This window comes from Cricetulus griseus, chromosome X, assembly GCF_003668045.3.
Source record: "Cricetulus griseus strain 17A/GY chromosome X, alternate assembly CriGri-PICRH-1.0, whole genome shotgun sequence".
NCBI lineage: Eukaryota > Metazoa > Chordata > Mammalia > Rodentia > Cricetidae > Cricetulus > Cricetulus griseus.
Window position 1 is genome coordinate 12,735,346 of NC_048604.1, and position 16,354 is coordinate 12,751,699.

The window sequence follows — 16,354 nt, forward strand, 5'->3', positions numbered from 1 at the left end:
GCTTTCATGTGCATGATTAAATTATTGATTTGAGATCTCTCAAAGTTTTTTGAGTTAGGCACTTAGTGCTATAAACTTTCCTCTTAAAATTGTCTTCACTTGTCTCATAGATTTTTATGTGATGTACATTCAATTTAAAAAACATTTTAAACTTTCTATTAGTTTACATACCAACCACAGTTCCACCTCCCTCCTCTCCTGCCACTTTCCCCTACCTTCCCATCCTTCCCCTTCTCTCCCTCCCCCCACCCCCATCCACTCCTCAGAAAGGGCAAGTCCTCCCATGTGGCGTCAACACAAGCCTACCATATTAAGTTGAGCCAGGATCAAGCTCCTCTTGCTGCCTTAAGTTTGAACAAGGCATACCAACATAGGGAATGGGCTCCATAAAGCCAGCTCATACACCAGGGATAGATCCTGATCCCATTGCCAGGGGCCCCCCAAACATGCCAAACCCCACACCTGTCACCCACATGCTGAGGGCCTAGTTTGGTCCCATGCAGGCTCCCTAGCTGTCAGTCCAGAGGCCATGAGCTCCTAAGAGCTCCTGTCAGCTGTCTCTGTGGGTTTCCCCATCATGATCTTGACCCCCCCTTTGTTCAAAAAATCCCTCCTCCCTCTCTTTGACTAGAGTCCAGGAGCTCAGCCCAGTGCTTGGCTGTGGATCTGCTTCCATCATTCACCGGATAAAGACGGTTCTATGATAACAATTAGAGTAGTCACTAATATTACAGGAAAAGGCCAGTTCAGGTACTCTCTTTACTATTGCTAGGAGTCTTATCTGGGATCATCCTTTTTAAAATTTATTTTATTTAATTTATTTAAATTATAAGCAAGCTTACTTCACATGTCAAGCCCAGCTCCCTCCCCTCCTCCCCTGCTCCCAACAATCCCACCAACCTCCCACCCCATCCCCCCTCCACTCCCCAGGGAGTGTGAGGCCCTCCATGGGGATCTCCAAAGTCTGTTTTATCATCCCAGGTAGGGCCTAGGCACTCCCCCATGTGTCCAGGCTGAGAGAGTATCCCTCCATGTGGAATGAGTTCCAAAAGTCCTTTCATATGCCAGGGATAAATACTGATCTACTACCCAAGGTCCCATAGATTACCGAGACCTCCTAAGTGACACCCACATTCAGGGGTCTGGGTGAGTCCTATGCTGGTTTCCCAGCTATCAGTCTGGGGGACCATGAGCTTCCCCTTGTTCAGGTCAGGTGTTTCTGTGGGTTTCTCCAGCCTGGTCTTGACTCTTTTGATCACCACTCCTCCTCTGCAACTGGGTTCCAGGAGTTCAATTCAGTGTTTAGCTGTGGGAAGCCTGTGCTTCCATCAGCCACTGGATGAAGGCTTTAGGATGGAATATAAGGTAGTCATCAATCTCATTATCAGGGGAGAGCATTTAAGGTAGTCTCTCCACTATTGCTTAGATTACCAGTTGGTGTCATCCTTGTAGATCTCTGGAAATTTCCCTAGTGCCAGATCTTTCCTCAAACCTATAATGGCTCCCTTTATTATGGTATCTCTCATCCTTCTCTCCTGTATTCTTCCCCTGACTCAACCTTCCTGCTCCCCCATATCCCCCTTTCCCCTCCTCTTTTCCCCTCTTTCTCCCAGCTCCCTCTCCCTTCCCCTCAGGAGATCTAGTCCCTTTCCCCTTCTCCAGGGTACCATGCATATCTCTCTTAGGATCTTCTCTGTTTCTCAGACTCTCTGGCGGTGGGACTGTAGGCTGGCAATGCCCTGCTCTATGTCTAAAATCCATATATGAGTGAGTACATGCCATGTTTGTCTTTTTGTGACTGGGTTACCTCACTCAGAATGGTTTCTTCTAGTGCCATCCATTTGCCTGTGAATTTCAAGATTCCATTGCTTCCCCACCCCCGCTGAGTAATACTCCATTGTGTAAATGTACAGCTGAGGTCATCCTTATGGATCCCTGGGAATATCCATAGCACCAGGTTTCTCCCCAACTCCACAATGTCTTCCCCCATCAAGATATCTCTTTTGTTGCTCTCCCTTTCTGTCCCTCCCTCAAATTGATCATCCTGTTCCCTCGTGTTCTCATCCCTCATCTCCTCTCCTCTATCACTCCACCCCAGTTTACCCAGGAGATCTTACCTATTTCCCCTTCTTAGGGCAATCCATGTGTCCCCTTTGTTACCTAGATGTTCTGAGGCTGTGGATTATAGCCTGGCTATCCTTTGCTCTATGTCTAATATCCACTTATGACAGAGTAATGCAATGTTTTTCTTTCTGTGATTGGGTTACCTCACTCAGGATGGGTTCTTCTAGTTCCATCCATTTCCCTGCAAATTTTATGATGCCATTGTTTTTTTTTTTTTTTAACCACTGAGTACATTGTGTAAATGTACCACATTTTCTTTATCCATTCTTCAGTTGAGGGGCATCTAGGTTCCTTCCGGGTTCTGGCTATTATGAATAATGCTGCTATGAACATAGTTGAACAAGTTTACTTGTGGTATGATTGTGCATCCTTTGGGTATATGCCCAGTAGTGGTATTGCTGTTCCCAATTTTCTGAGAAACCCCCATACTATTTTCCAAAGTGGCTGTACAAGTTTACATTCTTACCAGCAATGGAGAATTGTTCCCCTTACTCCACATCCTCTCCAACATAAGCTGTCATTAGTGTTTTTTATCTTAGCCGTTCTGACAGGTATAAGTTGGTATCTGAGAGTTGTTTTAATTTGCATTTCCCTGATGGCTAAGGATGTTGAGCAATTGCTTAAGTGCCTTTCAGCCATTTGAGACTTCTCTGTGTAGATCTGTACCCCATTTTAAAATTTCTTGCCATCATTTATATTTTGGAGATCAGCTCTCTGTTTTTAAACTTTTTATTAAAACTTTATAAGTTGCTTGATGTTTCTTCTTACAGTTTTTAATATCCTGACCTTGTTATGTGTTTTTAAAATTAATTTTCATTTAAATTAAAAACAATCTTATTTCACATACCAATCCCAGTTTCCTCTCTCTCCTGTCCTATTTTCCCCCCATCCCCTGATTCCTCCCACAGTCACTCCTCAGGGAGGGTGAGGCCTCCCATGGGGGATCATCAAAGTTTGTCACATCATTTGGGGCGGGACCTAGGCCCTCTCCTGTGTATCTAGGCTGAGAGAATATCCCTCCATATTTTGACTGTAGTATGTTGTGAGAGTTTAATTTCTGGTCGTGTCTACTTGGTGTTCTGTAGACGTCTTGTAACTGAATGGGCATTTCTTTCTCTAGGCTTAGGGAATTTTCTACTATGATTATACTGAAAATATTCTCTATACCTTAACAATGGTAATCTTCTATGCCCATAATTGGTTTTTTGTAGCTCAATAAATAAAGAAAAACAGAGACAGATATTGGGGTTCAAGCTTCAACCTGAATATCAGAAAAGCAAAACAACCAAGCCAGTAGATCTTACCTCTACCCAGCTAAAATGGCAACCCTGTCTCCAGGAATCCTCAGAGGCAAAAGATCTCATTTCCTGTCCCAACCTCCTTATATTCTAATGTGGGAAATTACCAATATGGAGCCAGGTAGGCATGGTCAAGCACACCTGCAGCCAGGCCCTAAGCAGGTGTGGCTGCAACATTCCCTACAATTCCCCTTTTAGTCTAAAAGAGTATTAAAACTTAACAGTGTAAAGTATCCAAAATTAACAATCATAAAGGTGAAATATAAGAAGACACAACAATCTGCTTATGTCACATCTTAACTATTTTAACTAAACCCTAAAGTCATCTGAAAGAGGTGTCCAAGCCTGAACACTTCCTTCCAATCCCAACCATAAACAATAGGAAGCTATCCCTAACTAGGTATATATACTATCCTAAATGACAACAATAGGGAAAGGGGGCGTAGCATACTTCAGGTTACTTCCTGCTGAAATGGGATGATGACATCCTTGTGGGGTCCTGCAGGAAGAAAATGTTACTATAGTAAAAGTCTTGAATGGATTGTATCCAGTCCATGTTAGATGGGATTCGCTTGATTAAAGATCTTGCTTGAAATCCTCAACTTGATTGAAGTCAGTATCCGAAGCTCTGGCCGGAGTGTCAGTTGAAATGGAGCAAGTTGGATCCAGTGCAGTCAAGGAGGTGTGGCCTCATTCACGGTCTGGTCTAGACGATGGTACTCCACTGTTTTAGAACACAAACCATCACGCCACTTTCTGCTTTGAACTAGGAGGGAAATCTTCCTTTTGTTGTGATGCGTCGCATAAACAACAGCTGCACAGAAAGCAAAAATAAGGAGATGGAAAAAGAAATGGCTATCTTTCTCTGTTTGGGGGCTGGAGCTTCACCACCTTCACAGAGTCCTCAAACCCCCTAAAGCGCCTGTTCTCTCTGTCTTCCTCTATGTTTATATTATCATCAGGCTCCTCATCCCTGGGGTTGGTGGTCCAATCATAGTCTGGCTCTCCATAGTCACCATTGTCCAGAGTGTCTTTGGCTGTGTATGGGGAACTGTTGAGGGCCAGAAGATCCTCCTCCTCCATGCTAGGATCTTCATCGCTATCAGCCTCGTCCTGGGACACAGGAGCAGGAGAGGGGGGTGGGTGTCGCAGAGGTGCTTCTATTCTTCTCTGTACTGGCTGGGTGAGGAACAGTGGTATTGATCTGGGAAATAGAACGTTCAGTATTGTTTCCAGGTGTCAGAGCAGCTGGAGGAGAAATGGTGGGGTTGTGTGGCGTGTTCTCTGGAGTATCAGAGCACAGGACTGCGTGAGCAGCAACACCAGCACCAGCGACCGCGCCAGCGCTCCAAGGCCCCGGGGTGACTGACCTGGAAGCAGCTTCTCTTGTGCAGCCCCCCTCATTCTGCCCAGGGTGGCGGTGGCTACAGCATCCCCTACAATATTTCTTTCTCCATCTAGCCATATCACTCCTGTCTCTACCTCCCTAGTGCTGGGATTAAGGGCCTGTGATCCCAGGTGCTGAGACCACCTTTGTGTGAGTTGTTTATTTTAGGACTGGATCATTTTGTATAGTCATTGTGGCTTTGAATTTACAGAGATCCATCTGAGTTCTAGGATTAAAGGTGTCTACCACTACCACCTAGCTTTATGGCTGCTGGGATTCCAGGTGTACATCACTATTGACTGACCTCTGTAGTTTTGCTGTTTGAATCCCCAAGCAAGCTTTAATAAATCATAGACAATATGTCACCACAGTTTTCATGCTGTTTCTGTTTCTCCACTGGGATTTCCACATCTACAGTCAGATTGTTAGTTGAGTTCTTCCTTCTTTTCTTCCTTCCTTCCTTCCTTCCTTCCTTCCTTCCTTCCTTTCTTCCTTCTATTCTTTCAGTGGAGGTTTTTGCATTATTCAGTAGAGGACTTAGTTTTAGTAGATTTGAGATGCTAGTTTTGCTTTGTTTGGCTGCTTGTTATACTTTTTGTTAACTTGGTAGAAACCTAGACATAACTGGAAGAGAGAATCTCAATTGATAAAATTCCTCCATCAAATTGGCCTGTAGGCAAGTCTGTAGGGTTGGTGCTATCTCTGGGAAGGTGAGCCTGGGTTAAAAACAGGTGATTGAGTAAACCAGTAAGGAGCATGGTGTCTGCTTCAATTCCTACCACTAGGTTTCTGTCATGAACCACTGCCACGACTTAACCTGTAAGATGTAATAAACCCTTTCTTCTTCAAATTGTTTTTGGTCACAGAAATAGAGAAATAAACTAGGACACTGGAACACAGGAAGTTCCAGACTAGCATAGGCACACCTAAACCAAGAAAGCTAGAGTCTCCTACTTGCTTCAGGACCCTGAATGGGCTGTGCTCTAGGAACAAATGCAGGATGCTGTAGGAGCTGGAGCATGGTTTCTGGGCAGTGTAGGTGGGTCTAATCAGTGGAAGGGTGCAGAAGGTCATGAAGATTGGGATTTTGGTGCAGGAAGTTCTCAGGCAGCAGAGTCAGGCCTCAGCAGGTGTTGCTGAACATCTATTTGCTGCAGGAAGCTGTGCCAACTGGACTCCTGGAGCAAAATTTCTGGTAGCTGTGCGTGGGTATGGGCCTGGTGCAGGAGGCTGGCACCCAGGGATTAGTTTCCTGGTAGTGTAGGTGGGCCTAAGTAGGGGATTTCTCATCTGGTTTAGGAGGCTACTGGGCAAAACAGGTACACCTAAGCTGGGCTAATTGGGATCCCCTACTTCTTATTTGTCTTTTTGCACCTCTGGTTTTTATATTCTATTTTTATTTTCACATATTTCTGTGGATGTTTAAAGATTCAATCTTGTTTTATTTATAGTTTTAAGAAGAATATCTTATATAATTTTTGTAGCAATCACTGTGGGTATTAAAATATTGTTATGTCACTTGCTGTATTAGTATTTTAACACTTCAAGTGAAGTGTGAAATCTTGCTTTGATTTTGGTGCCTTAACCTTCTCCACTCTTAAATACTATTTTGTTGGTAAGCAGATGGTTTGTTTTCATTTTCATTTTGTTTAGTTTTGATTTGTTTATTTTTAAGTAAGTCAGCATACTGAGTAATAGGTGGATAATGATGCTTCTCGAAGCCATAGGTTATTAAATGCAAATCCTACTTTAAGGTTTGGAAATTTTTCATATGAATTGTTGGTCAGAGTTGTCTTTGAGACCCTCAAAACAATATAGTCCCTTGCCATTGCCCTTGGTTGCTCACCAGAATTAGATAGTAAAATCTTATGCCTACAGATACCACATATTTTGGCTGCAAGATGTAGATAAATGGAGCTGGAACTAGCTTTCACAGTACTAGAAGGTGCTATGCAGGTTCTAGGGGGCAGAGAAAAGTCATCAAGAATCCCTCTAAGCCCCCACATCTTCAGGGTTTCACCCATGTTTCCCTCTAACTGTTTCACATTCTAAATGAAGTCTTTGATCCATTTTGAGTTGATTTTTGGGCAGAGTGACAGTGAGGGATATAATTTTATTCTCCTGCATATGGATATTGAGTTTCATCAGTGATGTTTGTTGAACAGGCTGTCTTTCTCCATTTATATTTTTGATACCTTTGTCAAATATTAGGTAGCCATATGTACTGGCTAGTTTTATGTCAACTTCACACAAGTTGGAGTCATCAGAGAGGAGGGAACCTCAATTGAGAAAATGCCTCCCTAAGGTTAGTCTATAGGCAAGTCTATAAGGCATTTTCTTAGTGATTGATGGGGGAGGGGCCAGCCAACTGGGGATGGTGCCATCCCTGGGCTGGTAGTCCTGGGTTCTATAAGAAAACAGACTTAGAAAGCCATGGGAAGCAAACCAGTAAAGCAGCAGCATCCCTCCATGGCTTCTGCATCAGCTCCTGCCCTCAGGTTTCTGCCCTATTTGATGTTCTGTTCTGACTTCCTTCAATGATGAACAGTGCTGTGGAATAATAAGCTGAATAAACCTAGAAAGTAAGGTTCTCTCAGCTGTTTCACCCCAAATAAACACACAGACACTATATTAATTATGAAACTGTTGGTTGATGGTTTGAAGTTCTTATTGGCTATCTGTCTTAATTATTAACCCATAACTATTAATCCATGTAATTCCATGTAGTCTTGGCTTACCGGGGAATGCCAGACCAGCAACTCCTTTGCCTCCTACATAATGACTGCTCAGTGTCTCCGAAGAGAAGAGAGTGATTTCCTGTTTGTCCCTGCTTATATCCTGATTCTGCCCAGCTATGTCACTTACTGTCTGGCCAATCAGCCAATCAGTGTTTTATTCATTAACCAATAAGAGAAAGACTTCCCCTATCATAAACCCTTTCTCCTGCAAGATGCTTTGGTCATGGTCTTTTGTTGCAGCAATAGAAACCTTAACTAAGATACCATATATGCATAGCTTTATTTTTGGGTCCTTTAGTCTGTTTCACTGGTATAAATCTCTGTTTTTCTGCCCCAGTACCATACTGTCATTGCCACTATAGCTTTGTACTATAATTTGAGTTTAGGTATTATGATAGAGTGTGTACCTTAATGATTATTTTCATTATTCTTCTTATTACTCATTTGTATGTGTATGTGTGTATAGGTATATGCATGTATATAGGGCAGGTGCTGTGTACCTTGGCATGCATTTGAGTTCAGTAACAACTTTTAGGAGTTGTTTTTGTTCTTCAACCTTATTGTTTGTTTGAAACAATATGTGGTAGTTTGAATGTAATTGGCCCCCATAAATTCATAGGGAGTGGCACTATTAAAGGAAGTGTGGCCTTGTTGAAGTATGTATGAACTTCTTGGAGGAAATGTGTTAGGGTGGGGGTGAGTTTTGAGGTCGCCTATGTGGAAGACACTGCCAAACGTCACAGTTCACTTCCTATTGCCTTCTGATCAAGATGTATCCAGCACCATGTCTACCTGCATGCTGTCATGTTCCCTGCCATGATGATAATAGACTTAACCTCTGAACTCTAAGCCACCATGATGACAATTGACTAAACCTCTGAACTGTAAGCCACAACCTCAATGAAATGTTTTCCCTTATAAAATTAGCTGTGGTCATGGTGTCTCTTCACAGCAATAGAAACCCTAACTAACACAGAAGTTGGTACCAGGTACTGGGGTATTGCTGTGATAGACCTGACCATTTTTTTTGCTTGTTTGGAAGAATTTGGACCTTGGTACTTTGGGTTAGGAAAGAAGTAGAATGCTTTAAGCACTGCTTAATGGGCCATACTAGTAGTAGCATGGAAGACAATGCTACTGAGAATGATTTGAACTTGGGTGTTTGTCTCAAGAGACTTCAGAGTAGAAGAATTTTAACATATTTTGTAGAGATCAGTCTTGTGATATTTTAATGAAAAAAGTGGCTGCTTCTTGCCCTTGTCCAAAGAGTCTGCTTGACACTAAAGTGAAGAATTTTGGATCAATTCCTTTGGTAGAGGAAATCTCAAAACAGCCTAGAATAGACTCTATTTTGTGGTTACTAGTGTTCATGCTTATAAAATTAATAATGAAAAGGAGAAATCTGAGCAATGAAAAATATTTTAGGAGAAAAGGGAGCATCATAAAGTAGAATGAAGCTTAGTTCTATGTTAAAGGAGACAAATAGATTAAAAATGGAATAAAGGGAATGGTGACCTCAGGGCAAGGTCCCACCCAGCTAAGTTTCCATGTTGTGAAAAGGAAATGAAGAAAAGCTTAGAGCCAGGTGTGGTGGTACATGCCTTTAATCCCAGCACTGGGAAAACAGAGGCTGGCAGATCTCTGAGTTTGAGGCCATCCTGGTCTACAGAGCAAGCTCCAAGACAACTAGGCTTAGGTAGTGAAAGACAGAAAGATGGTAAAGATGTAATTAAACAAGGGGGCCATGTTCCAGCCCCAGCAAGCAGCAGATCTCATCAGGTTTGACCATGTGGTTCTGGCTTTAGAGTTAAGTATAGAAGAAACGGGTTATGGAATTTGCATCCTCACCTAAGGAAAGCTGCTGAGGCCAGGCATGTATTTGGGGGTATCCCTGAATGGAGATCTAGAGAGGTCATTGCATGATGGTGAAGCCTGGGTTACCTTGGAGACTCAAAGATGTTGGAGATGCCAGAGCTATGGGATACCTGCCGAGAAGAGCTTCTAGCAGGAAGTGGAACCAGCCCAAGAGAAAGAAGTGTGTTGCAGTCAACAAAGCTGAAAGGAATTGGAGATCTGAAGAACACTTTGACATGAAATATGGAGATACAGAGTTTGGAGTTTGTCCAGCAGATTTTTGGTCTTGGTTTGGTACAGTATTTCCTCACTATGCTCCCTTCCCTACCTTCTGGAATGGTAATGCATATTCTGTGCCATTATATGTTGGAAGCATGTATTCTGCCTTTTGATTTTAATTTTACTGGGGATTACAGTTAAGAGATTGCATGAATCTCAGAAGAGACTTTAAACTTTGCATTTTTAAATATTGTTGAAACTAATAGATTATGGCGACTTTTGAAATTGAACTAAATAAATGCATTTTGCATTATGATATTGCACAAGCTGATGGGGGCCATGGAATGGAATGTGTGAGTTTGAATGTAGTTAATCCCATAAGCTCATAGGGAGTGTTGTTATTAGGAAATGTGGCCTTGTATGTGTGACCTTGTTGGAGGAAGTGTATCACTGTTGGGGCAGGCCTTGAGGTCTCCTATGCTCATATAACTCCCACTGTCACAATTCACTTCCTATTACCTTCTGATCAAGATGTAGCCAGGCCCGTATCTGCCTGTATGCCACCATGCTCCCTGCCATGATGATAATGGACTGACCCTCTGAACTGTAAGCTACCACCTCAACTAAATGTTTTCCTTTATAAGTGTTGTCATAGTGTCTCTTTACAGCAATAGAAAACTTAACTAAGACACAAAGTCTCTCTTATTTCTTCTGTGCCATGGACTCCAAGTTCAGTTAGTAGTGATTTTGTGTGAATGGGGATTTGTCTATCTACTAGGTCAACAGCAATGCTCCCAAGGAAAGGTGACTCTTTCCCCCTCAACAACCATCAACTGCCAACAATTTTTCAGCTGGAGGTGTGGCCTGGGAGCCTCTCTTCCATCCATGATCAATTTTTGACCGGCTTGCTCTTACACAGGTCTTATGGAGTATGCCTATATTTCTTAAGCTTAAAAAACAGTATTATCAGTGTTTTTATTTCTATATGCCTATCTAATCAGTTTGACTATTGTCTGGTGTGCATAATACTGCAAGTTTTCAGTAACTAACACCCAAATTTCCTAAAACATTGGTAACATATTTATAGGTACTTTAAGGGAACAGTGTAGTGGTCTACATGTGGTTTGTATCCAGTAACAGAATACTTGGTACTAGTGCAATTATTTATTTATATTTCGAGAGTGGGTCATACTCTGTAGACCAGGCTGATCTTGAATACATAGAGATATGCTTCATCTGTTTCCCAAGTACTGGGATTAAATGTATCAAGCTTTTATTCTTCTCTTAGAATAGATATTGTACTACCTTGTCTACATATTACCAGCTGCTGCTCTTCACATTGGCTGCAGCAGGAGTGAATATAGATTTCCATACTGTACATGCCTGCCAATTGCTGTTATTATCCTCCTTTATATTATTTTCTGGTTTAAAATGGATTAAACTGGTAGTTGTTTTAAATGAGTTTCTCTTTTTACATGTTAGAATATGTCTCTGCATGCTTTTTATAACTTTCATTTTTCCCATTTGGTAAGTTGTCTGCTTATCATCCTTGCACATTTTCTACAAGTTCTGTTATCATGAAAGCACAAAAATAATTACCTCATAGGATATTTATTGTAGTTATTATTGTAGCCCCAAAGTGCAAACAGTGTAAGTATCCATCAAACAGACAAATGGGTCAGAAAATGTGGCCTATCCAAGTAATAGAATATAATTCAGGAATAAATAGAAATTAAACATTTATAAATGCTACATGTGTCAAACTTGGAGCAATTGTACCTCATGGGAGTCAATCAGAAAAGGGACATAGTATACTTTTCAAGTTATATGCAAGGCCTGAAAGAGGCAAATCCACAGAGACAGATTAGTAATTGCTGAGAACATATGGGGAAGACCAGGAAGAAAAGGGGCATTGATGTTCCTGATGGGAGATGTCAGAATATTCTCAAATTCATTGTAATAATGGTTTAATGAAGGTATTAAAATGATTAAACTGTATACTTTACATTTGTTACTAGTGTGGAATATGAATCTTAACAAATGCATACAAAAATCTGAAAATAATATAGTTTCCAATAGCCTTAAACTGCTTGTTTTAACCATTTGAGTTTTACAAAGTAATGATATGTATCCCAAATTGCATATATTATATATATATATATATATATATATATATATATATGAATGACACGAAGTAAAATCGAGACAGAGAGGAGAAAGAAGGAAGATAACTAGTAAAAGGGAAGGGAGAGGCCCCACCACCATCTGTGGCAGGAGGGTGAGCTGCCCCAAGGGTGTGAGGGCAGTAGAGCTGGCCTTTCTCGCCGCCTCATCTGCCACCTCATCTGCCATGTGGTGGTGTGGGAGAATGATGTCCTCCTCTCTCACCACCTGCAGCAGGCAGGAGAGCTGGCCTCAGGGATATGAAAGTAGGAGAGCTGGTTCTGCCCCTCACCAGCTGCAGCACTTGGGAGATCTGGCCTTGTACGTCACCTGAGCAACACAGTAGAGCTGGCTCTGGTGACATGGTGTGGGTGAGCTGGTGGAGGGCACAAGAGTTGGAGAACTGGCTCTGCCCCTTGCTGCCTGCAGCATTGGGTGAGCTAACTGGGGCAGTGCTGGAGAGCACACCCTGGTGGTGAGGATGGCTGAGAGTTGGTGGACTGACCAACCCAGCTATCATACGTGTGAGTTCTTATGTGTATCAGCCCTGTGTTTGGAAGATACTGTTTCCTTGAAGTCATTTATCATTTCTGGATCTTACAATCTTTTTGTTTTATTTTGTTTCACCTGCATGTTTATGCACCATGTACTGGTAGTGCCTTCAAAGGCCAGAAACTGGAGTTATAGAGAGTTGTGAGCTACCATTTAAGTGCTAGGGATTGAACCCAGGTCCTCTGGAAGAAGACATGCTCTTAACCACCGAGCCATCTCTCTAGCCCTATGGCATGCTGCATTTACTACTATTACCGTGTCATGAAATTCATCAGCAGAGCCCAGCCCTCCTATCCTTGTACTAATGAAGCTTCTTTTATTGTCTACCTTCTGCTCTCCATTATGGGCTAATTTAAACCTGGAATTGTCAAGGTCAGTGGAAGAAAAGAATTGGAGTAAGAAGTAAAGGGTTAAAATGAATAAGGGGAGTTGAAGAAACAAGTCTGTGAACAGTTTTCTGTACAAGGTCGAATCCTGTCCCAGAGTTTTGAGAATAGGCCAGGGAAAGCATTTCTGGGAATTGACATTTGAGGCTTGTTGAAAGTAGCTACTGGGTTGATTTCTATTCTGCTTGTTTGACATCTATATAGTCTACATTTGGCCAACATGAGACCTCTATAAATGGGTTTTTCAAATGTCACAATATGCTTTCATTCAGTAAACACAACACCAAGGAAACACTATTGAAGCAGTTATCAAATGAATAAAACTGAGAAATAACACCACATTCAGATAAAATAACACCATTTTCAGGAGTAATACTGAAAATCCAGAGAAAAAAAATCTCATTTTATACTGTCTGCTTATTACAGGATGGCTTGAGTTTTAAATTCTCTACTACATTTATTTCTACAAACTTGTTTTTAGATTTAATAAGTGATAAAGTAGTATAAAAACAGTTGTCATATTCCTATTGTGAAAGAGAGAAGGAAGTAGTCAATCACTAAACACCTGTTGTGTGTGAGGAACTTTATTTATACAATGCTCTTAAATCCTTCCAAGATGACCATCAAGTAGGAATTACATTCCTGTTGCATATCATGATGCTGACACTCTTTAGCTGAGGGATTTATAGCTTGTCCAAGGTTGCATGGTTACTAAGTTGTGGAGCTGCAATCCAGATCCAAATGTCTGAGACTGTAAAGCTCTTGTGGTTAGCTCCTACAGTTCACTGGCCTGTCTCATAGGGTGATTGTCAGGAATGAACTAGATGAATTAAGATAGGGAAAGCAAGATAGTTGATAAAGCAATCCAAATTGTAGTCACAGCTGATGGGATCAACTATTGCTAAGACGTAATTCAAATACATGTAACACATCTCAGAAATGCCTGACTATTGGGACAATGTGCTGGGGATTCGCTGGTTCTTTCACCTTATTTGCTTTTCATTCTCATGAGATTTTGAACTTCGCATTTTTTTCCTTCTTTAACTTTGTAGATGAGGAGATAAGACTGAGAAATGTGACATATGTTGCTCAAAGTCACAGCTTGGAAATGATGGAACTTGGGTCCAGGTTTGTGTGACTCTAAAGCATAGGCTTTTAAAGCTTCATTTTCTCTTGTCTCTGTGATTTTTAACATTAAATTAATCGAGGCTTTAACTTTTGTATCTCACCCCAATGTGATACTGTCAAAACAATATCCTCTAAGCACTAGGTCAGAGTTTATATGAGTCCAACCTAGATTCCTAGTACCGAGAGTTTTGATTGAGAAGGCAAATTGCCAAGAGCCATAATAACTTTGACTCAAACTGATTGGTTTAGTTGTTCTATAGAATGATAGAAGTTTAGGAAATTAAACAATTATATTAAATCAGTGTCAACTATCAATTTGATCTTTTGGCTGCAAAATGGGATTGTAGCATAGTCCAGAGACTGATTTGGATCCAGCTGTTGGAAGATGCTCAGAGTTAAAGGAGTATTCCAAATTATGGTCCAAAGAAGTTTCCACATTGAACTTTTAAAAATGATTTATTTCTTTATATATATGGGTGTTTTGTCTGCATATACATTTGCACGCCAGAAGTGGGTATCAGATCTTAAGGGACTACAGTTGTATATAATTGTGAGCCACCGTGAGAATTCTGAGTATTGAACTCAGGACCTATAGAAGAGCAGTTAGTGCTCGTAACTGCTGAGCCATCTTTCCAGCCTTTTACAGTGAACTAATGACATAATTCAGTGCTGAATGGTGAGCAGTTTGGGTGGGAAGCAGAGTCAACTTATAAATAAGAGTTTTTGGATTAAAACAGTAGGTAAGTAGTTTTTCCCCCCACCCCAGTCTATGGATGAACGATGAGTCAATACAAAAGTTACTAAAGCGAATACAAGCAGCTTATTTTGGAAGTTGAGAAAACAATCAATTAAAATGGCATTGAAACAAATGGGTAATGAGGAAGAAATGGTGTTCATCTTATTTTCTCATATTAACTAAGGCAGGCATAATATAAATAACTCTAATGCACAGTATACCTAAAAAAATAACTGGTTGTCAGATGGCCTCTTAGCAAGAAAAAACAGTATTCTCAAAAATTAATGTCCAAAGAACCACATGCCAATGAGAAAACTATGAATTCTGTAGGAATTGGACATTGGTAGAGTTCTTGCCTAGCATGCAGGAAAACTATGGGTTTGATCTCCAGCACCTCATATCTTTATGATATTGATCTCTTACTATTGCAAAGGCATTGAGAGATTGTGATTTCTTTTCAGTTTGCAATGTTGCCCTTTATCTGTAATAATCGTTATTGGTTTATGATTTACTTTATCTGATATTTACAGAATCATGACAGCCAGGTTTCCTCTGGCTATTGTGTGAATGACTTATTTTTACATCTTTTTGTTATAATAAACTTCTAGTTTTCGGTGTCCTTTTAATTTTTATATTTATTTACTTATTTATTTATTTAATTTAGAAACAATCTTATTTTATATACCGATCCCAGCTCCCTCTCCTTCCCATCCTCCCATGCCCCCACCGACCCCCAGTCCCACCCTCTATCCACTCCCCAGGGAGGGTGAGGCCTTCCATGGAATCATCGAAATCTGTACTATCATTTGGTAAAAATTTATAACATAGTTATATATTTTGTATGTCTGTGTGTCTGTGTATGAGTTCAGAGGACACAATGTGAGAGCTGGTTCTCTCTTTCTAGCATGTGGGTCCTAGGGACTGTGGGTCATCAGGCATCTTTACTCACTGAGTACTAGCACATTAAAACTTGGTTACATTTTATTTATTTAATTTGTGAGTGCATGTGTTAATTTTTAAATACAAATTATCATAAGGATAATATATTGAGTTATACTTTCCGTATTACAGAATTCATTCTTTTCATGTATTCATTAAATTCAGTGAATTTTAGTCTGGTCCAGAATTGAGAAACCATCATTGTTAATTTTAGAATATTTGTGTAAGCTTTGAATGGAAATTCTTTACCCACTAGACCCTTCTAATTTTTTCTCCAATGCAAAATCCTAGAAAAAACTAACCAGTTTGCTTCTGGATTTGCCTATTTTGATCAGTTAATGAAATATAGTATTCAGTGTGTCTTCCATTTACTGTGTGTGATGTGTTTGAAGTTAATCTATCTTGTAACAAAAAATAAATATTTTGTTACTTTTTATGCCGAAAAGTTACCAATGGGTGGTCATAACACATTGTGTTCATTAAGAAATGGATGGACATATATAATGAATAATGCTGCTACAAACACTTGTTTCCTGTGTGTGTAGGTGCATGTGTGTGTGTGTGTGTGTGTGTGTGTGTGTGTGTGTGTGTGTGTGTGTGTGTGTGTGTTTAAAGAAGTTGTAGGAGGATTCGGTTCTTTCCTTCCACTATGTGGTCCTACAAATTGAACTCACAATATCAGGTTTGGCTGTAAGCACCTTTATTGGCTAACCCATCTTGCCAGGTCTGAACATTTATGTTAAAGGTATTTGTTTCTAATTCCTTTCAGTAGATAGCTAGAGAAAGACTCCTGAGATTACAGGTGGCTATGTTTAATACTTTGAAGAATT

At 40.7% G+C, this 16,354-nt stretch overlaps 1 pseudogene; it reads right to left on the reverse strand.

Annotated features, from left to right (window-relative positions):
• Nucleotides 1–4,096: 4,096 nt before the first annotated feature.
• Nucleotides 4,097–12,303, reverse strand: LOC113837789 (annotated as a pseudogene).
• Between the last annotated feature and the right edge of the window lie 4,051 nt (nt 12,304–16,354).